General features: G+C 45.3%; 1 pseudogene; it reads right to left on the bottom strand.

Annotated features, from left to right (window-relative positions):
• Window positions 1–23874: 23874 nt before the first annotated feature.
• On the bottom strand, window positions 23875–23992 carry LOC126420227 (5S ribosomal RNA; annotated as a pseudogene).
• Window positions 23993–27712: the final 3720 nt, after the last annotated feature.

The following is a 27712-nucleotide window of genomic DNA, read 5'->3' as shown; positions in this document are numbered from 1 at the left end:
GTCGAGAGCAGCAGCCTTTGCGTAGACTTGTCAGTGCTAACAGACAAGCAACACCGGGTGATATAACCGTAGAAATCAATTTGGGGCGCATGATGAACATATCCGTCACGACAGTGCAACGAAATTAAGCATTAATCGCCTATGGCAGTACACGACCCACGCGATTGCCTTTGCTAACAGCACGACAAGATCAGCAGCGCCGCACCTGGTCTCTTGATCATGTCGATTGGACCTTAGACGATTGGAAAACCGTAACCTGGTCAAATGAGTCCCAACTTCGGTTGGTAAGAGCTGATGGTATGGTTCGAGTGTGGCACAGATCTCACGAACCCATGGGCCCTAGTTGTGAACAAGGCACTGTGCAAGCTGGTGGTAGCTCCATTATGGTGCGGGCTGTGTTTTCATGGAATGGACTGGGTCCTCTGGTCCAACTGAACCGATCTTAGACAAAATGGTTCTGTCCGGCTGCTTGGAGATTATTTGCAGCCGTCTGTGAAGTCCGTGTTCCCAAACAACAGTGTCATGTCACTGTACCACAACTGTTCGCGATTGGATTGAAGAACGTTCTAGACAATTCGAGCGAATGATATGGTCCCCTAGATCGCCCGACATAAATCCCACCGAACATCTGCGGCACATAATCGAGAGGTCAGTTCGTGCACAAAACCCTGCACCAGCAACACTTTCGTAATTATGGAAGGCTATAGAGGCCTATAGTGATCTAGTGGTCAGTCAGCCTTCGCCAGTGGTGAGGCGAGCACGCCTTGTTCGCGTCTCGGCTGCTGTACTGTTTGCGAGCGCCTGGGCGTTTGTTTATTTCCATGTAGCGGTTGTCTTAATAGGCCAGCTTGCCTTAGAGTCCGACTTCATCGACCGTCATGGCGTTTTCCTACCTCCAAGCCACGAGTAAATTAAATTTTCCTTTGAATCATGAACGACCAAAGGCGTATGAAATGGAACGGTTCATACGGGGCGAAATGTGTCTCCCGCCATAAGATGTTCTCGAATTCATTTTATCGATCCTCACAAGGGAACCTCCCCATCGCACCCCCCTCAGATTTAGTTATGAGTTGGCACAGTGGATAGGCCTTGAAAAACTGAACACAGATCAATCGAGAAAACAGGAAGAAGTTGAGTGGAACTACGAAAAAAAATAAGCAAAATATACAAACTGAGTAGTCCATGTGCAACATAGGCAACATCAAGGAGAGTGTGAGCTCAGGAGCGCCGTGGTCCCGTGGTTAGCGTGAGCAGCTGCGGAACGAGAGGTCCTTGGTTCAACTGTTTCCTCGAGTGAAAAGTTTATTTTCTTTATTAAGTTTAGTGTCTGTGTTTTGTGAACGCACCGCAAAACCGTGCGATTAGTAGACGAAAGGACGTGCCTCTCCAGTGGGAACCGAAAACATTTGCTGGATTCATATTGCCCACGGAATACATCTCGCGTATTTAATGCACTCTCGTCCAAAGTAGCGAACAGTCAACGGCCAGCCAGGCAGCTTCGTTAGAAGGAATACTCTCACTTCCGTGCGCTGTAGTCGACTAACGTCGTGTGTTTCGGTGTTTGTTTAGGTGTAGCGTCCCCGTACTACGGCGCAGTTACCTCGCATCGAACGGACAGATAATAACTGTCTGAAAATAAAAAATTAAACTTTTCACTGGAGGGAATACTTGAACCAAGGACCTCTCGTTCTGCAGCTGCTCACGCCAACCACGGGACCACGGCGTTCCTGAGCTCACACTCTCCTTGATGTTGCCTATATTGCGCATGAACTACTCAGTTTGTATATTTTGCTTATTTTTTCATAGTTCCACACAACTTCTTCCTGTTTTCTCGATTGATCTGTGTTCAGTTTTTCAAGGCCTATCCACTGTGCCAACTTATAACTAAATCTGAGGGGGATGCGATGGGGAGGTTCACTTGTCAGTACTACTGTATGCATGAAGCTGGCGAATGAAGGCCTGTGCAGTGACTTTGCGGGCGCCACAATAATTACATCAAGTTCGGATATTCTGACGGCCTTATAGGGACTGTCGTGGTTGACCGCGCTAGTTGTGGCCTCCGAGCGTTGAGAGTTTTCGAATTCTTATTTGGGGGGCCGTCGGACGTTGTGGTGGCTGCCTTTAAAACTTACGGAAACGTCGTCAGTCACGTTGCTGAAATGTGGAAAACTTTCGAAACCTACCGTGTCCTCAGTGGTGTCCATCAGATAAAAATTCCTCCGAGGAAACAAGTGTCTTCCTACCTGGTGTTTGCAAGCTGCAGGTGTCGTGGCCAGCCGCGCACTTGTTCGAAGGCCGTGTCCGTTCTGAATGCCTCCGACGTAGACTGGTTCAGAAGCCGATCGGTGCCGCCGCTCTCCTTGCGGCGCCCACTGGCTTACCTCCATCTTACACTTCCGAGGCGGGGCTGGCTGCTGTGCCGACTCTGCATCAGTCAGCACCGGCGTCGACTCCTTTCGTCGACGCGATGGACGCTTTGCCTGCCTCTCCTACACTGCCCCCGGAGGCAGTACCAACTGATGATGTCTGTCAGCAGACTCGTCTGTCCCGATCCCATGGTTGTTGATCAAGGAGCTGCAGCGACCTCCGCGTTTCTGCCGTCCGGCCGCATGTCGGAGGATAGCCGCCTGCTATCCGACACAGAAAAACATGTTAGGAAGCAACGATCGCCGAGGAAACGGGTGGACGACGTCGATGATGAGGACGGACGTTCCGGAGGTGTACGGAACGATAGATCCTCGTTGGTGGCGTCGGCTGTCGGCTCGCTTCCCGTCACAGTGATGCGCCCTTCGAGAGGGGCCTAACAGGGAGCTCCCTGTACGTCCCTCGCGTATGCATCGCCTGTCCTCCTGACGATGGCAGCTCTTCAAACTTACCGCAAAGCCTCGATCAATGTCAGCACCACTCTTGCATGCCACAAACTGGCTTTACTCCATGAAATGCTGTATGCTGCGGTTGTTAACGTTACCGCCAGGGTGTATGGCATGGCCGAGGACCATGGAAACTGATCACAATCCATCTTACTTCACTCGACTGGCAGCAGCTCATCGACATCATGTGGACAGCTTGTCGTCGAACCCATGACGCATACCAATGTGTCCTGCCATGGTGGGTCGTCTGTGCAAAGCCTGCCCTGTGCAAGCCCTTGATTGGTTACGGAAGAGAGGTTGTGGCGTGGCGGCGTCGAACTCAGAAATTTTCGCCATTCTTCGGGAATGTACTACAATGATACATTTGCCAGGGTGTCAGGTGATGGTAAATCGAGCCAGACGCAGCTCACATCTCTCTCTCTCTCTCTCTCTCTCTCAACGTCACCTTGATGGAGCAATGGTCAGAGGGCATACACACGACGTGTTAGCAAAGTAGCGTCCATCTATGTACCACGTGATAACGGAATGGTGCCACCATCGGAGGACTTAGATTAACGTCCCTACGACTGATAACGAGCAGCGTTTGGATACCCAACGTGAGGAAGGGTCCGCCCTCCACGTTCTTGTTGTTGTTATTGTTGTTGTGGTCTTCAGTCCAGAGATTGGTTCGATGCAGCTCTCCATGCTACTATATCCTGTGCAAGCTTCTTCATCTTTCAGTACCTACTGCAGCCTACATCCTTCTGAATCTGCTTAGTGTATTCATCTCTTGGTCTCCCTCTACGATTTTTACCCTCCACGCTGCCCTCCAGTACTAAATTGGTCATCCCTTGATGCCTCAGAACATGTCCTATCAGCCGATCCCTTCTTCTAGTCAAGTTGTGACACAAATTTCTCTTCTCCCCAATTCTGTTCAATACCTCCTCCTTAGTTATGTGATATACCCATCCAATCTCCATCATTCTTCTTAGCACCACATTTCGAAAGCTTCTATTCTCTTCTTGTCTAAACTATTTATCGTCCTTGTTTCACTTCCATATATGGCTACACTCTATACAAATACTTTCAGAAAAGACTGCCTGACGCTTAAATCTATACTCGATGTTAACAAATTTCTCTTCTTCAGAAACGCTTTCCTTGCCATTGCCAGTCTACATTTTATATCCTCTCTATTTCCACCATCGTGAGTTATTTTGCTCCCCAAATAGCAAAACTCATTTACTACTTTAAGCGTCTCATTTCTTAATCTAATTCTCGCAGCATCACCCGATATAATTCGACTACATTCCATTATCCTCATTTTGCTTTTGTTGACGTTCATCTTATGTCCTCCTCTCAAGACACTGTCCATTCCGTTCAACTGCTCTTCCAGGTCCTTTGCTGTCTCTGACAGAATTACGATGCCATCGGCAAACCCCAAAGTTTTTATTTCTTCACCATGGATTTTAATTCCTACGCCGAATTTTTCTTTTGTTTCCTTTCCTGCTTGCTCAATATACAGATTGAATAACATCGGGGATAGGCTACAACCCTGTCTCATTCCTTTCCCAACCACTGCTTCCCTTTCATGCCCCTCGACTCTTATAACTGCCATCTGGTTTCTGTGCAAATTGTAAATAGCCTTTTGCTCCCTGTATTTTACCCCTGCCACCTTCAGAATTTGAAAGAGAGTATTCCAGTAACATTGTCAAAAGCTTTCTCTAGGTCTACAAATGCTAGAAACGTAGGTTTGCATTTCCTTAATCTTTCTTCTAAGATAAGTCGTAGCGTCAGTATTCCCTCACGTGTTCCAACATTTCTACGGAATCCAAACTGACCTTCCCCGAGCTCGGCTTCTATCAGTTTTTCCATTCGTCTGTAAGGAATTCGTGTTAGTATTTTGCAGCTGTCACTTATTAAACTGATAGTTCGGTAATTTTGACATCTGTCAACACCTGCTTTCTTTGGGATTGGAATTATTATATTCTCCTTGAAGTCTGAGGGTATTTCGCCTGTCTCACACATCTTGCTCACCAGATGGTAGAGCTTTGTCATGGCTGGCTCTCCCAAGGCTATCAGTAGTCCTAATGGAATGTTTCCTACTCCTGGGGCCTTGTTTTGACTTAGGTCTTTCAGTGCTCTGTCAAACTCTTCACGCAGTATCATATCTCCCATTTCATCTTCATCTACCTCCTCTTCCATTTCCATAATATTGTCCTCAAGAACATCGCCCTTGTATAGACCCTCTATATACTCCGTCCACCTTTCTGCTTTCCCTTCTTTGCTTAGAACTGGGTTTCCACCTGAGCTCTTGATATTCATGCAAGTGGTTCTTTTTTCTCCAAAGGTCTCTTTAATTTTCCTGTAGGTAGTATCTATCTTACTCCTAGTGATACATGCTTCTACATCCTTACATTTGCCCTCTAGCCAACCCTGCTTAGCCATTTTGCACTTCCTGTCAATCTCATTTTTTAGACGTTTGTATTCCTTTTTGCCTGCTACATTTACTGCATTTTTGTATTTTCTCCTTTCATCAATTAAATTCAGTATCTCTTCTGTTACCCAAGGATTTCTATTAGTCCTCGTCTTTTTACCTACTTGATCCTCTGCTGCTTTCATTATTTCATCTCTCAAAGCTACCCAAGCTTCTTCTACTGTATTTCTTTTACCCATTCTTGTCAACCGTTCCCTAATGCTCTCCCTGAAACTCTCTACAACCTCTGGTTCTTTCAATTTATTCAGTTCCCATCTCCTTAAATTCCCACCTTTTTGCACTTTCTTCAGTTTTAATCTACAGTTCATAACCAATAGATTGTGGTCAGAGTCCACAATTGCCCCTGGAAATGCCTTACAATTTAAAACCTGGTTCCTAAATCTCTGTCTTACCATTATATATCTGAAGCGTGTCAGGATTCTTCTATGTATACAACCTTCTTTTGTGATTCTTGAAGCAAGTGTTCGCTATAATTAAGTTATGCTCTGTGCAAAATTCTACCAGGCGGCTTCCTCTTTCATTCCCTAACCCATTCCATATTCACCTACTACGTTTCCTTCTCTTCCTTTTCCTACTATCGAATTCCAGTCACCCATGACTATTAAATTTTCGTCTCCCTTCACTATCTGAATAATTTCTTTTATCTCATCATACATTTCATCAGACTCTTCGTCATCTGCGGTGCTAGCTGGCATATAAACTTGTACTACTTTGGTAGGCATGGGCTTCGTAACTATCGTGGCCACAATAATGCGTTCACTATGCTGTTTGTAGTAGCTTACCCGCATTCCTACTTTTTTATTCATTATTAAACATACCCCTGCATTACCCCTAATTGCTTTTGTATTTATAACCCTGTATTCAGTCGACCAGAAGTCTTGTTCCTCCTGCCACCGAACTTCACTAATTACCACTACATCTAACTTTAACCTATCCATTTCTGTTTTTAAATTTTCTAACCTACCTGCCCTATTAAGGGATCTGACATTCCACGCTCCGACCCGTAGAACGCCAGTTTTCTTTCTCCTGATAACAACGTCCTCCTGAGTAGCCCCCCCCCCCCCCCCCCCGGTGATCCGAATGGGGGACTATTTTACCTCTGGAATATTTTAGCCAAGAGGACGACATCATCATTTAACAATACAGTAAAGCCGCATGCCCTCGGGAAAAATTACGGCTGTAGTTTCCCCTTGTTTTCAGCCGTTCGCAGTACCGGCACAGCAAGGCCGTTTTGGTTAGTGTTACAAGCCCAGATCAGTCAATAATCCAGACTATTGCCCCTGCAACTACTGAAAAGGCTGCTGCCCCTCTTCAGGAACCACACGTTTGTCTGGCCTCTCAACAGATACCCGTCAGTTGTGGTTGTTGCACCTACGGCACGGCTATCTGTATCGCTGAGGCACGGAAGCCTCCCCATCAACGGCAAGGTCCGTAGTTCATGGAGGGGGGAGGGGAGGGGCTCCACGTACATTATGTTATGCTGTACTCTGCACAACTCACAACGCTGCCAACATTACGGCAGTCTCTTGACTCTTCTGTGGCTTGTTACCTGGACATGGATCTGCCTGCCGATGTCAATGAGGACGAAGCCCATGATGTCATCTGGTCCTGACAGCCTCCCACTATAGTTTTATCGGACGATTCGTCTCCTAACGGCGCCAGTGTGGACGGAAATTTCTCGGAACCTTACGTCGCCTCTCGTGCAGATCCCAGACGGTCTTCTCAACGGTTTCCTCGTTGCCATCCACAAGCATCAGGGTACATCACAGACGTGCGATTATCGCCCCTTAACGTTGCTCAACAGCAACACGAAGATCTCTACCCGGCTGCTGGCTGCACGGTTTAAAATGACGGCGCGGAACGTGGTTGCCGCCGATCAAACATTTTTGGGAGGTGCCAATAACATCCGCACAGCCCTCTGTCGCTATCAGGACTTAGGCACTCTTGCTCACTCTGGTCATGTGCGTGGACTTTCGGCAAATCTTGACTTCGGCCAGCCATTCGATTGGGCCGATCACAACTATCCGGAAGGGGTGTTCTACAATATGGGATACCCTACTACTACTGTCGCCGTCGTAATGCGTCTCCTTCGTGGAGTTACATTCCGTGTACTCTACAATGGCTGACTAACTCCTATCTTTATCCGTCGTTCGGTGTGTCAAGGCTGCCCGCTCTCTGCACTGTTGTATGCTTTCGCCACGGAACCTTTCGTCTGCGGCCTCCATCAATGCCTGTCTGGGATGTTTCTCAGTGGCCATGTATTGAGCTGCACTGCCTATGCAGACGATGTCGTCATCGTTTTTCGTAGCGGTGCTGAGGTCAGGGAGTCACTGGAATAGGTTTACCACCCACGGCGAAGCTTCTGGTAACTGCCTCATCGTCCGCAAATTGGGTACCAAGGCTATAGGCGTGAGGCTTCCTGCAGACAGCGCTGGGCCATTGTTTGTAGCTGCTACTACCTGATGCTTACGACTCGATTTCGCAGGTGATCTGTGGTGCACGATTGCCCTCAGCTGCCGGCGACTACTGGCCCAATGTCAATCTGGGGTTCCTTTTTTTTTTTTTTTTTTGGTCATCAGTCTACTGACTGGTTTGATGCGGCCCGCCACGAATTCCTTTCCTGTGCTAACCTCTTCATCTCAGAGTAGCATTTGCAACCTACGTCCTCAGTTATTTGCTTGACGTATTCCAATCTCTGTCTTCCTCTACAGTTTTTGCCCTCTACAGCTCCCTCTAGTACCATGGAAGTCATTCCCTCATGTCTTAGCAGATGTCCTATCATCCTGACCCTTCTCCTTATCAGTGTTTTCCACATATTCCTTTCCTCTCCGATTCTGCGTAGAACCTCCTCATTCCTTACCTTATCAGTCCACCTAATTTTCAACATTCGTCTATAGCACCACATCTCAAATGCTTCGATTCTCTTCTGTTCCGGTTTTCCCACAGTCCATATTTCACTACCATACAATGCTGTACTCCAGACGTACATCCTCAGAAATTTCTTCCTCAAATTAAGGCCGTTATTTGATATTAGTAGACTTCTCTTGGCCAGAAATGCCTTTTTTGCCATAGCGAGTCTGCTTTTGATGTCCTCCTTGCTCCGTCCGTCATTGGTTATTTTACTGCCTAGGTAGCAGAATTCCTTAATTTCATTGACTTCGTGACCATCAATCCTGATGTTAAGTTTCTCGTTGTTCTCATTTCTACTACTTCTCATTGCCTTCGTCTTTCTCCGATTTACTCTCAAACCATACTGTGTACTCATTAGACTGTTCATTCCGTTCAGCAGATCATTTAATTCTTCTTCACTTTCACTCAGGATAGCAATGTCATCAGCGAATCGTATCATTGATATCCTTTCACCTTGTATTTTAATTCCACTCCTGAACCTTTCTTTTATTTCCATCATTGCTTCCTCGATGTACAGATTGAAGAGTAGGGGCGAAAGGCTACAGCCTTGTCTTACACCCTTCTTAATACGAGCACTTCGTTCTTGATCGTCCACTCTTATTATTCCCTCTTGGTTGTTGTAAATTTTGTACATGACCCGTCTCTCCCTATAGCTTACCCCTACTTTTTTCAGAATCTCGAACAGCTTGCACCATTTTATATTGTCGAACGCTTTTTCCAGGCCGACAAATCCTATGAAAGTGTCTTGATTTTTCTTTAGCCTTGCTTCCATTATTAGCCGTAACGTCAGAATTGCCTCTCTCGTCCCTTTACTTTTCCTAAAGCCAAAGTGATCGTCACCTAGCGCATTCTCAATTTTCTTTTCCATTTTTCTGTATATTATTCTTGTAAGCAGCTTCGATGCATGAGCTGTTAAGCTGATTGTGCGATAATTCTCGCACTTGTCAACTCTTGCCGTCTTCGGAATTGTGTGGATGATGCTTTTCCGAAAGTCAGATGGTATATCGCCAGACTCATATATTCTACACACCAACGTGAATAGTCGTTTTGTTGCCACTTCCCCCAATGATTTTAGAAATTCTGATGGAATGTTATCCATCCCTTCTGCCTTATTTGACCGTAAGTCCTCCAAAGCTCTTTTAAATTCCGATTCTAGTACTGGATCCCCTATCGCTTCTAAATCGACTCCTGTTTCTTCTTCTATCACATCAGACAAATCTTCACCCTCATAGAGGCTTTCAATGTATTCTTTCCACCTATCTGCTCTCTCCTCTGCATTTAACAGTTGAATTCCCGTTGCACTCTTAATGTTACCACCGTTGCTTTTAATGTCACCAAAGGCTGTTTTGACTTTGCTGTATGCTGAGTCTGTCCTTCCGACAATCATATCTTTTTCGATGTCTTCACATTTTTCCTGCAGCCATTTCGCCTTAGCTTCCCTGCACTTCCTATTTATTTCATTCCTCAGCGACTTCTATTTCTGTATTCCTGATTTTCCCGGAACATGTTTGTACTTCCTCCTTTCATCAATCACTTGAAGTATTTCCTCTGTTACCCATGGTTTCTTCGCAGCTACCTTCTTTGTACCTATGTTTTCCTTCCCAACTTTTGTGATGGCCCTTTTTAGAGATGTCCATTCCTCTTCAACTGTACTGCCTACTGCGCTATTTCTTATTGCTGTATCTATAGCGTTAGAGAACTTCAAACGTATCTCGTCATTCCTTGGTACTTTCGTATCCCACTTCTTTGCGTATTGATTCTTCCTGACTAATGTCTTGAACTTCAGCCTACTCTTCATCACTACTATATTGTGATCTGAGTCTATATCTGCTCCTGGGTACGCCTTACAATCCAGTATCTGATTTCGGAATCTCTGTCTGACCATGATATAATCTAATTGAAATCTTCCCGTATCTCCCGGCCTTTTCCAAGTATACCTCCTCCTCTTGTACTTCTTGAACAGGGAATTCGCTATTTCCAGTTGAAACTTGTTACAGAACTCAATTAGTCTTTCCCCTCTTTCATTCCTTGTCCCAAGCCCATATTCTCCTGTAACCTTTTCTTCTACTTCTTCCCCTACAACTGCATTCCAGTCGCCCATGACTATTAGATTTTCGTCCCCCTTTACATACTGCATTACCCTGGGTTCCTAGACCATCGTTTACGGCCTCCTTGACCTCCTGCAGCGGACACAATATGTAAATGTCTGTCTGGCGTCGCGTGTCCCCCACGTGGCAAAGACACTACTAATTCCGCCGTCTATCGGTCGCTGCATGCTAGCAGCATTGGGTTCAAATGTTTGCCATGACTCGCTATTCAAATTAATGTACGAGACCCTCACCCTCCCGTGGTGTGGGAACGGTTTAGGTCTGTACTGTATCATGTCCTTGACGGAGCGATAGCCCTTTTCCTCAGCTCTAAAATGGTGCTGTGCTGCTGTAGTCCTATACGCTGCCTGTTGCCGGAGGCCCGTGCACCACAATCCCTCTCAGTTCCTATCCAGCTTTCGGATCTCCGGCCACCCTTCCTTTACTTCCACTATTTTTTCCTCGAACTTAGCTGCGTCCCTACTGCAGTACCGTCGATGTGTTTGACATCCATGAAGGCGATCTGTCATTTTCTTCAGCGAATGTGATTGATGGGAAACATCCTCAAGTCGACTGGCATGCGGTCTGGCGGTCTGTGTGTTCCCCTTACTTTTCCACTGACGTCCAGTCTGCATCGTACCTTATAGTCAATGGGAAGCAAGTATGCCCGTCATAACTTCACAAGATTCACCTTGCAGACACCCCATCGCGCGTCGCGCGTGATGTTCTGGACACGGACGAGCATCGCCTGCTGTGCGGATCGGCGGCAGGTGTCTGTTTGTTGTTGCGACACATGCTGGCGCTAATTACCCGTATGGCTCCTCTTGAGAGACCTCCTCACGTGCTCCTACTTCCGGACTCCGGATACTTCCCACAAACGAAGACTAGATCCAGGAAACGGATTTGTGGACACGCAGGTCACTACTTGTTTGCTGACGCCGAGAAAGATGACCTTGATTTTTGGCACTTCCATAAAGAACGCCATTGTGCAGTTGTCTGCAATCCCAAATTCAGACAATTTTTCTCTAATTTCCTTTGTAGTCTCGTCTAAACCTACCTCAGAGTTGGCGTATTACTGCAATGAGAAGCTGATCGACGCTTTTTGCACTCTTCTCTGGTCATCATAATGTTTTTCCCGGTAAAAGTATGCATCGACAGCCTCACCGAGTCCGGCGACTTGCCGCTCACTCCTCCTTGCAACATCCATTTCCAACTATTCTCGGTGGTATTAATAATAATTAAAAAATAAAAATGCAAAAGAAGGAAACATAATCAATAAGTAAATCATTGATATTCTTTGTAACTCTATAGCAAGTTCCATATGCTTTCCTTGGTTCCTGGAGAGAACGGGACTTGGTGGCCAGGTCTCAGGTTGCGACCACTGCCCACTTTGCCCCAACCCTCCGTTTGGACGCCAGAAGGGCTCCTTTGGAGGAAGAAAGTGATCTATGGGTAGCGTCTCTGATTCGTAATCAAAACGTCATTGGTCCCGGGTTCGAGCCAAGCCACTGCTTAAACTTTGAATAAAAATTGTCAGAAATGGCGGCCGAGGACTTCAGGCATGATAAATCACCCTCTTCTGCCAACAGTCATGTCAAAGAAGGCAGAGGAACGGACAGAGGTTCAGGCGCTCTCTTGTCCTTGGGGCGTAAAACTGCCCCCAAAGGCGGAAATGATCAGCGACATGAGGGTGCAGAGAGCAAAGGAAACTACTGTATTAAAGACACATAATGTGTATCCACAGGACATGTCGCCTGTAATTTCATAACTGTCGTGATGATCTCTTCTTTGTCAAAAGATTCCGGACTAATCCCCTGTTCGGAACTCTTCAAGGAGCCTGCCAACGGTAAGGCGACCATGAGAAAAAGGATAGCGTTCTACGAGTCGAGGCGTTGAATGTCAGAACTTTGAACGTGGTAGGGAAGCTAGAAAATTTGAAAAGGGAAATGCTATGGCTGACTCTTGATATAGTGAAGGTCAGTGTAGTGAAATGGAAAAAAGAATATTTCTGGTCGGATAATATAAGCAGCAGCAGTAGGATTCTTTATCAATAGGAAGGTGGGGCAGAGAGTGATTCACTGTGAACAGTTTAGTGATAGGTTTCTTCTTATCGGAATCGACAGCAGACAGACACAACGGTAGTTTAGGTGTACATGCTCACGTCGAAATCTTAATATGAAGAGATAGAGAAGGAAATTCTGATAGTCACGGGGGACTGGAATATGGTTGTAGGGGAAGGAGTAGAAGAAAGTGTTACTGGAGAATATAGGCTTGGTAGTAGGAATGAGAAGGACTAATAAGCTGGTAACAGCGAATACTGTGTTAAAGAATCACAAGAGGAGGAGGTATACTTGGAAAAGGCTGGTAGATACGGGATGGTTTCAGATTACATCATGGTCAGACAGAAATTCCGAAATCATATACTGGGTTGTAAGGCGTATCCAGGAGCAGATACAGACACTTGTGATGAAGATTAGACTGGACTGCAAGAGACTAGTCAGAAAGAATCATTGTGCATAGAAGTGGGATACTGAAGTACTAAGAAATGAAGGGATACGCTTGATGTTCCCTAAGGCTACAGATACTGCGATAAGGAATAGCTCAGCACACAATTCACTTGAAGAGGAGTGGACATCTCTGAAAAGGGGTATCACAGAAGTTGGAAGGAAGAACATAGGTACAAAGAAGGTAATTGCGAAGAAACCTTGGGTAACACAAGAAACACTTCAGCTCATCGATAAAAGAAGGAAGTACAAAAATTTTTAGAGAAATACAGGAATACAAGTAATTTAGGAATGAAATAAATCGGAAGTGCAGGGAAGTTAAGGCAAAATGGCTGCATGAAAAATGTGAAGAAATCGAAAAGAAATTATCGCCAGAAGAACGGATACAGTATACAGAACAGACAAAACAACCTTTGGTGAATTAAAAGCAAGGATGGTAACATCAGGAGTGCAAGGGGAATTCCACTGTTAGATACAGACGAGAGAGCAGACAGGTGGAAAGAGTGCTTTGAAGGTCTCTATGAGGGGAAAGACTTGTCTGATGACGTGATAGAAAAAGAAACAAAATTTTTGGAAATTTGTGGTAAGGTCTTACGGGACCAAACTGCTGATGTCATCGGGCCCTAAGCTTACACATTACTTCGTCTAACTTAAACTAACTTACGCTAAGGACGACACACATACCCATACCCGAGGGAGGACTGGAACCTCTGATAGCGGGGAGCCGAAAAAGAAACAGAACTCGATACAGAAGATATAGGGGATCCAGTATTAGAACCACAATTTAAAAGAGCTTCGCAGGACATAAGCTCAAATACAGCAGAAGGGACTGATAATATTCCGTTAGAATCATTGGGGTACGTGTCAACAAAATGACTAATCACATTGGTGTGTAGAATGTATGAGTCTGGCCATATACCATCTGATTTCGGGAAAACATCATCCGCGCAATTCCTGAGACTGCAGGGGCTGACCATAGCAAGAATTATCGCACAATCAGCGTAACAGCTCATGCATCCAAGTTGCTGACAAGAATAATAATATACGGAAGAATGGAAAAGAAAATTGAGGATATGCTGGATGACAATCAGTTTGACTTTAGGAAAGATAAAAGCACCAGGGAGACAATTCAGACAATGTGGATCGTAAAGGAAGCAAGACTGAAGAAAAATCAAGACACGTTCATAGGATTTGTCGACCTTAGAAAAGCATTCGATTGGGGACGATGACCTTGCTGTTTGGTCCCCTCCTCCAAATCAACCAATCAAAGCATTCGACATGTTGGAAGACGTTCGAACTTCAGCGAAAGATAGGGATAAGGAATAGGGAAGTAGGATAATATTCAGCATGTACAGGAGCCAAGAGGGAACAATAAGAATGGAAGACAAAGAACGAAATGCCCAGATTAAAAAGGCTGCAAAGCAGGGATGTAATCTTTCACCCCTGCTATTCGATCCATACATCGAAGAAGCAATAATGAAAATAAAGGAAAAGTTCAGGAGTGGAATTAAAATCCAAGGTGAAATGACTTCAATGATACGATTCGCTGATGACATTGCTATCTTGAGTGAAAGTGAGGAAGAATTGCAGACTGTTCTGAATGAAATTAATGGTCTAATGAGTACAGAATAGGGAATGAGAGTAAATCGAAGAAAGACGAAAGTAATGAGAGGTAGGAGAAATGAGAACAGCGAGTAAGTTCACATGAAGATTGATGATCACGAAGTAGCTGAAGTTAACGAATTCTGCTACCTATGCAGCAAAATAAGTCTACTAATATACTAGGCTTACTCACTACTTAATCTGACTTAAACTAACTTACACTAAGGACAACACACACACACACACACACACACACACACACACACACACACACACACACACACACACACCATGCCCGAGGCAGGACTCGAACCTCTGATGGGGAAAGCCACGCGAACCGTGACAAGGCGCCTTAGAGCGCGCGGCTACCCCGTGTGGCGCATGATAAGTCTACTAATATCAATTATAGACCTAATTTGGGAAAGAAATTTCTGATAATGTATGTTTGGGCACAGCATTGCATGGTAATGAAACACGGACTGTGGGAAAACTGGAACAAAAGAGAATCTAAGCATTTGAGATGTGGTACTACAGCAGAATCTCGAAAATTAGGTGGACTGATAAGGTATGCAATGAAGATGATCTCTGTAGAGTCGGCCCAGGAAGTAATATATGGGAAACATTGACAAGAAGAAGGGACAGAACGGTAGGACATCTGTTAAGACATCACGGAGTAATTTTTATGGTATGAGAGGGAGCTATGAGGCTAAAATCTGAAGAGGAATACTGAGACCAGCATACATCCAGCAAATAATTGAGGACGTAGGTTGCAAGCGCTACTCTGAGAAGATGATGTTGGCACGGGAGAGAAATTCTAGGCAGAATACTGATGACTCAAAAAAATAGAGGCGCCGTTGCCCACTATTTCTGCAGGGAACTTAAACGACTTGTTGAGTGCAAAAAACGGTTCAAATGGCTCTGAGCACTATGGTACTCAACTGCTGTGGTCATCAGTCCCCTAGAACTTAGAACTAATTAAACCTAACTAACCTAAGGACATCACACACATCCATGCCCGAGGCAGGATTCGAACCTGCGACCGTCGCTGTTGAGTGCAAGCCAAGTCGAGTTGCTGCACTACGCGGGTCAAAATGAGGTCCGACACGATACTGGGAGGTATCCCATGTCTTCGGTCACCTCCGTGGAATTTGATCGAGAGTTACGTAACGAATAAAGGGGAAAGAGACGAAGTTTTTATTTTGATCACCAACAGAATTAGAAAATATGTAGAGCTCTTCAATGTCCTCATACACAACATGAGTGATGAAGTGAAGAAGTAATGACGTCATTTCTTTAGCGCCCTTTTTCGCGATACATTCAGGATAGACATAAAAAAGCATTAGCTTGCTGGAAGAATATGGATATTGAATGAATACATCGAAAGTTGACGCTTAAAGTAAACGTCATGGTTGCTATATTTGGTAGGAATAATTTTTTTTTTTTTTTTTTTTTTTTTTTTTGCAAAGTTCATTCAGATAACATTCTTTTTTATTTTCCTTGCCTCCAATTTATTGGAGGGCTAGAATTCATCAAAATTTGACTTGCCTGTATTTTTCCCCTGAGAAATTGACTTACCTGGTTCTTTTCCCTGACAGCAAAACTTTGAATGCATGTCTCTGGACTTGCTTAGTTTTTCCAGTTTTCTCGAGAGATGCGTGTGATCAGTGTGATCGGTTTGAATCGAGCTGCAGCAGTAACTTAGTTTCGAAAAAAATGTTACTGGTTTTTTCCCATGACCTTTCACTAAAGTACCGGGTGATCAAAAACTCAGTATAAATTTGAAAACTGAATAAATCACGGAATAATGTAGATAGAGAGGTACAAACTGACACACATTCTTGAAATGACATAGTGTTTTATTAGAACCAAAAAAATACAAAAGTTCAAAAAATGTTCGACAGATGGCGCTTCATCTGATCAGAATAGCAATAATTAGCATAAAAAAGTAATCAAAGCAAAGATGATGTTCTTTATAGGAAATGCTCAATATGTCCACCATCATTCCTCAACAATAGCTGTAGTCGAGAAATAATGTTGTGAACAGCACTGTAAAGCATGTCCGGAGTTATGGTGAGGCATTGGCGTCGGATGTTGTCTTTCAGCATACCTAGAGATGTCGGTCGATCACGATACACTTGCGACTTCAGGTAACCCCAAAGCCAATAATCGCACGGACTGAGGTCTGGGGACCTGGGAGGCCAAGCATGACGAAAGTGGCGGCTGAGTACACGATCATCACCAAACGACGCGCGCAAGAGATCTTTCACGCGACTGGAAATGTGGGGTGGAGCGCCATCCTGCATAAACTTCGTACGTTCCAGCAGGTGTTTATCGGCCAGGCTGGGGATGATGCGATTCTGTAACATATCGGTGTACCTCTCACCCGTCACGGTAGGAGTTACAAAACCAGAATCACGCATTTCCTCGAAGAAAAAAGGCCCGATGACGGTAGATGTGGTAAATCCAACCCATACCGTGACTTTCTGGTCGTGCAATGGAGTTTCAACGACAGTTCTAGGATTTTCGGTAGCCCAAATTCTGCAGTTGTGGGCGTTGACAGACCCTCGGAGCGTGAAATGAGCTTCGTCGGTCCACAACATGTTACTCAACCAATCGTCATCTTCCGCCATCTTTTGAAACGCCCATACCGCAAATGCCCTCCGGTTCACTAAATCGCCAGGTAACAGTTCATGATGCCGATGGATTTTGTACGGATAGCATCGGTGGGTACGCCTCAGTGCCAACCAAACAGTAGTGTATGGAATGCCGGTGCGGCGTGCGACTGCAGGAGCGCTGACTTCCCTGTGCATAGACGAACCCGCTACAGTCTCCATTTCTTCCTGAACTGTCTCAGCTGCATTACGCCTTGTGCTCGGTCGGCCACTACGGGGTCTATCGTCTAAACAACACGTGGCTTCGAACATCGAAATCGTTCTCGCCACAGCTGCATTTGTCAACGGACCTTTACCCGTTCGAATCCCCTTCCTATGGCGTTAGGATAGTAACGCTGAACTAGCACATTCCCTATTCTGATAAAACAGCTTCACTAAAAGCGCCTTTTCAGCTAACATCAACATGGTGCGACTCAAAAAAATGGCTCTGGGCACTATGGGACTTAACATCTGAGGCCATCAGTCCCCTAGACTTAGAATTACTTAAACCTAACTAACCTAAGGACATCACACACATCCATGCCCGCGGCAGGATTCGAACCTGCGACCGCAGCGGTCTCGCGGTTCCAGACTGTAGCTCCTAGAACCGCTCGGCCACACCGGCCGGCCCATGCTGCGACTGCTCGCGCATCTGATTCTCTCTCTCATTACAGCTCCTTTTATACACGATTGTCATGCGCAATCACTGACGTTTTGCTGTCCAGCGCTATCTGTCGGACATTCTGTGAACTTTGTTTTTTTTTGTTCTAATAAAACCCCATGTCATTCCAAGCATGTGTGTCAATTTTTACCTCTCTATCTACATTATTCCGTGGTTAATTAAGTTTTCAAATTTATACTGACTTTTTGATCACCTGGTAATAAACGAAAAGCTTGTACGCAGCTTGTAAGTATTTGTTAAAAGACATACTGTAAGGAATGTAAGTTCACTTACATATTGTGTACCTATGTATCAAATGACGTGCATGCCAATTATAAAGTCTTTGACTACTACTACTACATCTCAAAACCTGTATTCATGTAGAAAAAACACAATATATTTTAAGTTTATTGTAACTATATCTATACGACTAGGGCAGGATATGAAATCTGTACTAACTTATACTACACAGGTCACTGTGTGTATATATGACGAAACAACCTGATAACATCTGTAAAGACCAGACAGAGTTCGACATAAGATGTATACAGAGAAATTTAACAGTGTCTTGATTAAATATGTTTAGAGATCGCTCTGTCTGCTCCATGTAAAGTTATCTAATTTGACTTGATAGCTTGGTTCATTATTAGAGTGACACTATGTGATCAAAGGTATCCGGACACCTGGCTGAAAATGACTTAAAAGTTCGTGGCGCCCTCCATCGGTAACGCTGGAATTCAAGATGGCGTTGGCACACCCTTAGCCTTGATGACAGCTTCCACGCTCGCAGGCATACGTTTTATCAGGTGCTGGAAGGTTTCTTGGGGAATGGCAACCCATCCTTCACGGAGTGCTGCATTGAGGAGAGGTAACGATGTCGGTCGGCGAGGCCTGGCACGAAGTCAGCGTTCCAAAACATCTCAGAGGTGTTCTATAGGATTCAGGTCAGGACTCTGTGCAGGCCAGTCCATTACAGGAATGTTATTGTCGTGTAACCACTCCGCCACAAGCCATGCATTATGAACAGGTGCTCGATCGTGTTGAAAGATGCAGCCACCATCCCCGAATTGCTCTTCAACAGTGGGCAGCAAGAAGGTGCTTAAAACATCAATCTAGGCCTGTGTTGTGATAGTGCCATGCAAAACAGCAAGGGGTGCAAGCCCCCTCCGTGAAAAACACGACCACACCGTAACACCACCGCCTCCGAATTTTACTGTTGGCACTACACACACTGGTAGATGACGTTCACCGGGCATTCGCCATACCCACATCCTGCCATCGGATCGCCACATTGTGTACCGTGATTCATCACTCCACACGACGTTTTCCCACTGTTCAACCGTCCAATGTTTACGCTTCTTTCACCAAGGGAGGAGTCGTTCGGCATTTACCTGCGTGATGTGTGGCTAATGAGCAGCCGCTCGACCATGAAATCCAAGTTTTCTCACCTCCCGTCTAACTGTCATAGTACTTGCAGTGGATCCAGATGCAGTTTGGAATTCCTGTGTGACGGTCTGGGTAGATGTCTGCCTATTACATATTACGACCCTCTTCAACTGTCGGCGGTCTCTGTCAGTCAACAGACAAGTTCGGCCTGTACGCTTTTGTGCTGTGCGTGTCCCTTCACGTTTTCACTTCACTATCACATCGGAAACAGTGAACATAGGGATGTTTAGTTCGAAGTACGTGAGTTCCGCAGAGCGCCCCATTCTGCTCTCCCACGGTGTCTAATGACTACTGAGGTCGCTGATATGGAGTACGTGGCAGTAGGTGGCAACACAATGCACCTAATATGAAAAACGTATGTTTTTGGATGTGTCCGGATACTTCTGGTCACATAGTGTATATCCGAGTTGACAACCTTTTTATTCGATTGATTTTGCGTTATGGCCATCTTTCTCAGTATGTTGTTCGTGACAATTAACTTCAGTTTTTACATCTTTATATACATTTTACACTGACATACTGTATATATTGTATCCTTACATACTAATTGTCCAAGCATGATATTTAATATATAGGGTAGTCAGAAATTGGCTGAAAAGCTTGTAAGGGCGTTGCAGCGGAGGATGTGCTGAGAAATAATTGTTAAGAAAAACTTTTGATATGTTGCCCCGTTTCCGAGTTATTTACCATGGAATATAGCCAGTCAGGTCGTCGCGAGAGCAAATTCCATCGCTTCCAGGCGCTAAAACATGGTAATGCTCAGACATCTGTGGGTTCGTGAGTTACCACTTATTCAAATGCTCATTACCAGTTAAAATACGCCTTTTTCGAAAGTGATAAATTTAAGCTAGTTGAGCAAAAGCTACGTTTGTTCAGTTTGAGGACACCAAACAAAGAACGCGCTTGGCGGCACTGTCTCTAGCTGGCTGGCTGAATTTGCCCGCGCGACGTCCTGATTGGCTAACTTCTGTGTCCTTAAACGTGGGCCCTAAAATGTATACCTGAGGAGCTATGAACACTTGTTCATAATCGCTACTGTGAAACACATCTCCTCTGTTCAACAAGTGCTCATGGCTCTTAAGGTATACATTTTAGAGACCATATTTACTATATAGTTCTTCTTTTTTTGGTGCATACTACCACCCCCGAAACCTTAGCAATAACAGTACCAATACACTGACAGGAACATCAGAAAAATTTTCGCTTATAACTTTCGACTCACTCTTTTCCTGCACAGTGATCCTTATCTCAAATTGACGTTTTTCTCCTTCTCCATAATCTTACAAGGTTTGCAACATTATCACACAATCACCCTGTATATACACACATATACAGGCGCCGGAGTCTGTAACTTTGACGCTCTGTAGCGCCGTTAGATGACGTTTCCGGACAAGGGCTTCTACGTTAAAAACTCGATTTGCTAGGTCCCCTCTGTAGCCTCTAGAAGTGTGTAATGTAATATGATTTTTTTTTTTAATTTGTTGTAAGGTCCTACGGGCGCAAAATGCTGAGCTCATCGGTCCCTAGGCTTATTCACTACTTAATATAACTTAAACTGACTTACGCTAAGGACAAAACACACACACATGCCCAAGGCAGGACTCTGATGGGGAAAGCCATGCGAACCGTGACAAGGCGTCCAGAGCGCACGGCTACCCCGCGTGGCGCATGAATTGTGAAACACCCTGTATAAATGTCCTTGTGGAGAACGTCGGAATTTCCGTGGGGCTTTCCGCGGATGATGCTGTTGTATGTATAAAGAACGCTCGCAACGCTGAAGGATTGTGTGAAATGCAGGGAGACCTGCAGGGGACCGACACTTGGTGGAGGGAGTAACAATTGACCCTCAACATAAACAAATGTGATGTATTGCGTATAAACAGACAGGAAGACCCATTATTGTATGATTTCACGTTTGCCGAACAGTTACTGGAGGTAGTTACTTCCATACAATATCTAGGAGTGTGTGTACAGAGTGACTTGAAGTGGAACTACCACATAAAATTAATTGCAGGTAAAGCAGATCCCAGACTGAGATTCATTGGAGGAATCCTCAGGAAATGTAGTCTGTCAAGAAAGGAGGTAGCTTACAGAGCCCTCATTTGGCCAATACTTGAATACTGCTCGTCCGTATGGAATCCGTACCAGATATATTTGCTAGAGTAGGTAGAGAAGAGTCGAAGAATATCAGTGCGTTTCATTACAGATTAACTCAGTTAAGCACAAAAGAAACATGGAGATGATCAAGTAGGTTCAAAAATGGTTCAAATGGCTCTGAGCACTATGGGACTTAACATCTATGGTCATCAGTCCCCTAGAACTTAGAACTACTTAAACCTAACTAACCTAAGGACACCACACAACACCCAGCCATCACGAGGCAGAGAAAATCCCTGACCCCGCCGGGAATCGAACCCGGGAACCCGGGCGTGGGAAATCAAGTAGGTCCAAAGGCAGTCGCTGCAAGAGAAGAGTTCTGCGTCACGGTGTTGTTTACTGTTCAAGTTCTGTGAGCTTATGTTCCTAGAAGAGTCAACAAGTATAATGGATCCTCCTATGTAAATCACGCGAAAAGATCGTGAAGGTAAAGTTAGAGAGATTTGGGCTCACACGGAGGCTTACCAGCAATCATTCTTCCTGCGAACTATTACGTAACTATATATAATATAGTTAATATATAGTTATATATATAGTTGATATAGTTAATATATAATATATAGTTAATATATAATATATAGTTAATATATAATATATATATATAATATAACTATACATAATTACATATTACTATTACATAGGTAGAACTCTGCCACACATCACATGGTGACTTGCTGAGTAAACATATAGATGTGCATAATATGTAAGTAAACTTATGTTTTTACTGTTACGTGTTCAAATGTTTTGTTGTAGATATCTATATGCATACAACTATTTGGTTGCCCGCATCTCGTAGTCGTGCGGTAGCGTTCTCGCTTCCCACGCCCGGGTTCCCGGGTTCGATTCCCGGCGGGGTCAGGGATTTTCTCTGCCTCGTGATGGCTGGGTGTTGTGTGCTGTCCTTAGGTTAGTTAGGTTTAAGTAGTTCTAAGTTCTAGGGGACTTATGACCACAGCAGTTGAGTCCCGTAGTGCTCAGAGCCATTTTTTACAACTATTTGTTTGTCATTCCTATTAGATGGCACTGACGATGGCTCCTGTACCCAAATACCGTGTTGGCTATTAAATATTTTACGTGCACCTCCCCCCCCCCCCTCTGGTAAATCCCCCAACCCTCCCCTCCCACCCCGCCAACCCCTCCTACCTGGAAACTGGCGTCTCTGTGCTGGGGAGAAAGGATCTCATGGTGTTTAGAAAATTTAATTAGTGGGACAAAGAGAATACGAGGGTATTCTGTCAGTGTAGGTTGCGTGCATCAGGGGCAAATATACATTCAGGAGCGAACCTAGTGTTCTCTTTTGATTGAGAGGTCCTTGACCTATTGTTCTGCTAAGAGGATTGTGACCCCCTGGGAATAATCTGTCTTTCTGAGAAACCTCCCCCCACCCCTTCCCCTCCACCTCCTCCTCCCAACCCCTCAGGAAACCTTCAACCACGCCTCCTCCTTGCTGATACTGATTTGTTTGAGTAGCTCTCCACTCATACTGTCAATTTGATTGATTGAGTAATCAACTTGATCCATTAATTAACAACTCCCCCTGTAGTATATCTCCCAACCCTCCCCTCCCACCCCTCCTATCTGGAAATTGGCGGCTTTGTGTTGAGGAGGAAGGATCTCACGACAGGAAATTCAATTTCATAGCAGAGATATTTTGTTTATTTATGAAGAAATTGAATTTGCAGGGGTTGGCTCTTTCTTGCTCATCATTCTGTGCTGTTTAGGAAGATGGTCTTGTAAAATACCCTAAAAAGAAGTAATTAAATCGATCACCTTGTTTTATTCCAATTGCGCAAGAAGGACCATCAGAAGAGACCCATCACACGTAAATACACTGTTAAAAATGTTTCAATCACGAAACAAGCACCGTCCACCATCAGTCATTCACTGGCCTGCACAGAGGACCAGCTTGCTTCACCATACGCATAGGGCGCACGGGGTCCGACAAAGTGACATGTCCATCAGGGACCGTGCCAGCCGCCGTTGTACAAGAGGTGTCCGCTCAGGCCCTTCGACTGACAGACCGGATGTCACACTAACGCCTGAAGAAAAGTGTCAGGTGGTAGCAAACCTTTAATATTTGGTACCCAAGAAACTCCTATCGAAACACCTGCTCTCTCTCTCTCTCTCTCTCTCTCTTTCTCTCGCTCTGTAGTGCGTCACTACCAGCCCTGCACGTGCCATCGGTCGCAGTCAGATCCAACCGCAAACAACGCAGGGTTTACCTGGTAAAGCACCAAGTCTCGTCTCCTGCTTAATACCAACGCACACGAGAACTCCTTCCAAGGCAAAAAACTAAAACTAAAAACTCCTCCCGAACAGGCCATGAAGGCCCAATCGTACTGGCTGGCCACTGTGTCATCCTCAGCCCATAGGCGTTACTGGATGCGGATAAGGTGGGCTATGTGGTCAGCACACCGCTCTCCCGGGCGTATGTCAGTTTACGAGACCAGAGCCGCTACTTCTCAATCAAGTAGCTCCTCAGTTTGCCTCACAAGGTCTCAGTGCACCCCGCTTGCCAACAGCGCTCAGCAGACCGGATGGTCACCCATCCAAGTGCTTGCCCAGCCCGACAATGGTTAACTTCGGTAATCTGACGGGAACCGGTGTTACCACTGTGGCAAGGCTGTTGGCTCTGAGGCAAATGCATGACTGAGAATCGATCCAGAAAACCTGTCAAGTCAATAAATTGATTGAGTAATTAATTTGCAATCACGTGATTGTGACTTAGGGGACCTAAGGCAGGCGCAATAGCTCACCGCTCCCTGTAGCTTTGGATATACCCGCAGCCTCTCACCTCACCCCTGGTGCACGGATACCCTTTGTCGTTGAACGCAAAATGCTTCAGGAGCTATTACATCCCATGTTTAAGCAATCTGCGGAATATTATCAGACACGTAACTTGAACATGTCACAGGAACTAAATGTACCACTGCTCAAAGAGAGAGAGAGAGAGAGAAAGAGCTTTGCAGACGACGCAACAATATGTAAACATTTCTGAGGAATACCACCACCGCACTTGAACACTGACTCTAAAAGAAAAGATCGCGACACACTTGTGAAACCATCCCTGAGACGCTTCGCACACTTCTGTGGAAAATACATCTACATGTACATGTACATCCATACTCCGCAAGCCACCTGACGGTGTGTGGCACAAGGTACTTCGAGTACCTCTATCGGTTCTCCCTTCTGTTCCTGTCTCGTATTGTTCGTGGAAAGAAAGATTGCGGGTATGCCTCTGTGTGGGCTCTAATCTCGCTGATTTTATCCTCATGGTCTCCTCGTGAGATATACATAGGACTCCTCGGTGAAGGTATGTCCTCGAAACTTCAACAAAAGCCCGTACCGAGCTACTGAGCGTCTCTCTTGGAGAGGCTTCCACTGGAGTTTATCTATCATCTCTGTAACGCTTTCTCGATTACTAAATGATCCTGTAACGAAGCGCGCTGCTCTCCATTGGATCTTCTCTGTCTCTTCTATCAACCCTATCTGGTACGGATCCCACACATGTGAGCAGTATTCGAGCAGTGGGCGAACAAGTGTTCTGTAATCTACTTCGTTTGTTTTCGGATTGCATTTCCTTAGGATTCTTCCAATGGATCTCAGTCTGGCATCTGCTTTACCGACGATTAATTTTATATGGTCATTCCATTTTAAATGACTCCTATGCCTACTCCGAGATAATTTATGGAATTAACTGCTTCCAGTTGCTGACCTGCTATATTGGAGCTAAATGATAAAGGACCTTTCTTTCTATGTATTCGCAGCACATTACACTTGTCTACATTGAGATTTAATTCCCATTCCCTGCACCATGCGTCAATTCGTTGCAGATCCCCCTGCATTTCAGTACAATTTTCCATTGTTACAACCTCTCGATATACTACAGCATCATCCGCAAGAAGCTTCAGTGAACTTCCGATGTTATCCACAAGGTCATTTATATACAGGGCTATTACAAATGATTGAAGCGATTTCATAAATTCACTGTAGCTCTATTCATTGACATATGGTCACGACACACTACAAATACGTAGAAAAACTCATAAAGTTTTGTTCGGCTGAAGCCGCACTTCAGGTTTCTGCCGCCAGAGCGCTCGAGAGCGCAGTGAGACAAAATGGCGACAGGAGCCGAGAAAGCGTATGTCGTGCTTGAAATGCACTCACATCAGTCATCATAACAGTGCAACGACACTTCAGGACGAAGTTCAATAAAGATCCACCAACTTCTAACTCCATTCGGCGATGGCATGCGCAGTTTAAAGCTTCTGGATGCCTCTGTAAGGGGAAATCAATGGGTCGGCCTGCAGTGAGCGAAGAAACGGTTGAACGCGTGCGGGCAAGTTTCAGGCATAGTGATGTGAAAGATTCAGTATTTAATCCTCCTCTACCAAGAAACGTGCCAGAACTGCGAGCTCGCATCAATAATGCTTTCGAACTCATTGATGGGGACACGCTGCGCCGAGTGTGGGAGGAACTTGATTATCGGCTTGATGTCTGCCGAATCACTGAAGGGGCACATATCGAACATTTGTGAATACCTAAAAAAACTTTCTGAGTTTTTGTATGTGTGTGCAAAGCATTGTGAAAATATCTCAAATAATAAAGTTATTGTAGAGCTGTGAAATCGCTTCAATCATTTGTAATAACCCTGTATATTGTGAGTAGCAACGGTCCTACGACACTCCCCTGCGGCACACCTGAAATCACTCTTACTTCAGAAGACTTCTCGCCATTGAGAATGACATGCTGCGTTCTGTTATCTAGGAACTCTTCAATCCAATCACACAATTGGTCTGATAGTCCATATGTTCTTACTTTGTTCATTAAACGACTGTGGGGAACTGTATCGAACGCCTTGCGGAAGTCAAGAAACACGGCGTCTACCTGGGAACCCGTGTCTGTGGCCCTCTGAGTCTCGTGGACGAATAGCGCGAGCTGGGTTTCACACGATCGTCTTTTTCGAAATCCATGCTGATTCCTACAGAGTAGATTTCTAGTCTCCAGAAAAGTCATTATACTCGAACATAATATGTGTTCCAAAATTCTACTATTGATCGACGTTAGAGATATAGGTCTATAGTTCTGCACATCTGTTCTACGTCCCTTCTTGAAAACGGGGATGACCTGTTCCCTTTTCGAATCTTTTGGAACGCTACTCTCTTCTAGAGACCTACGGTACACCTCTGCAAGAAGGGGGGCAAGTTCCTTGTCATTGAGCAGCAGCTGCTTCAGGAGTTGCTAAATACAGCTGAATATGTCTCTAAACACTTTCAAAGAGATCGCTGCACAGTACATTGCTTCAGTTTTGCGATGTACATCACCACAGAGCCTAAAAAAAGATCGTGGCGCACTTGTGAAACCTCTCTGTCTTCATACACTACTCTGGAATATTTTCTTGCATAAACAAAGTAGGTAAATACACTCCTGGAAATTGAAATAAGAACACCGTGAATTCATTGTCCCAGGAAGGGGAAACTTTATTGACACATTCCTGGGGTCAGATACATCACATGATCACACTGACAGAACCACAGGCACATAGACACAGGCAACAGAGCATGCACAATGTCGGCACTAGTACAGTGTATATCCACCTTTCGCAGCAATGCAGGCTGCTATTCTCCCATGGAGACGATCGTAGAGATGCTGGATGTAGTCCTGTGGAACGGCTTGCCATGCCATTTCCACCTGGCGCCTCAGTTGGACCAGCGTTCGTGCTGGACGTGCAGACCGCGTGAGACGACGCTTCATCCAGTCCCAAACATGTTCAATGGGGGATAGATCCGGAGGTCTTGCTGGCCAGGGTAGTTGACTTACACCTTCTAGAGCACGTTGGGTGGCACGGGATACATGCGGACGTGCATTGTCCTGTTGGAACAGCAAGTTCCCTTGCCGGTCTAGGAATGGTAGAACGATGGGTTCGATGACGGTTTGGATGTACCGTGCACTATTCAGTGTCCCCTCGACGATCACCAGTGGTCTACGGCCAGTGTAGGAGATCGCTCCCCACACCATGATGCCGGGTGTTGGCCCTGTGTGCCTCGGTCGTATGCAGTCCTGATTGTGGCGCTCACCTACACGGCACCAAACACGCATACGACCATCATTGGCACCAAGGCAGAAGCGACTCTCATCGCTGAAGACGACACGTCTCCATTCGTTCCTCCATTCACGCCTGTCGCGACACCACTGGAGGCGGGCTGCACGATGTTGGGGCGTGAGCGGAAGACGGCCTAACGGTGTGCGGGACCGTAGCCCAGCTTCATGGAGACGGTTGCGAATGGTCCTCGCCGATACCCCAGGAGCAACAGTGTCCCTAATTTGCTGGGAAGTGGCGGTGCGGTCCCC

Source organism: Schistocerca serialis, chromosome 9 (genome assembly GCF_023864345.2).
Source record: "Schistocerca serialis cubense isolate TAMUIC-IGC-003099 chromosome 9, iqSchSeri2.2, whole genome shotgun sequence".
In the NCBI taxonomy this organism is placed as follows: domain Eukaryota; kingdom Metazoa; phylum Arthropoda; class Insecta; order Orthoptera; family Acrididae; genus Schistocerca; species Schistocerca serialis.
This window is presented reverse-complemented; position numbering and strand designations above follow the sequence as displayed.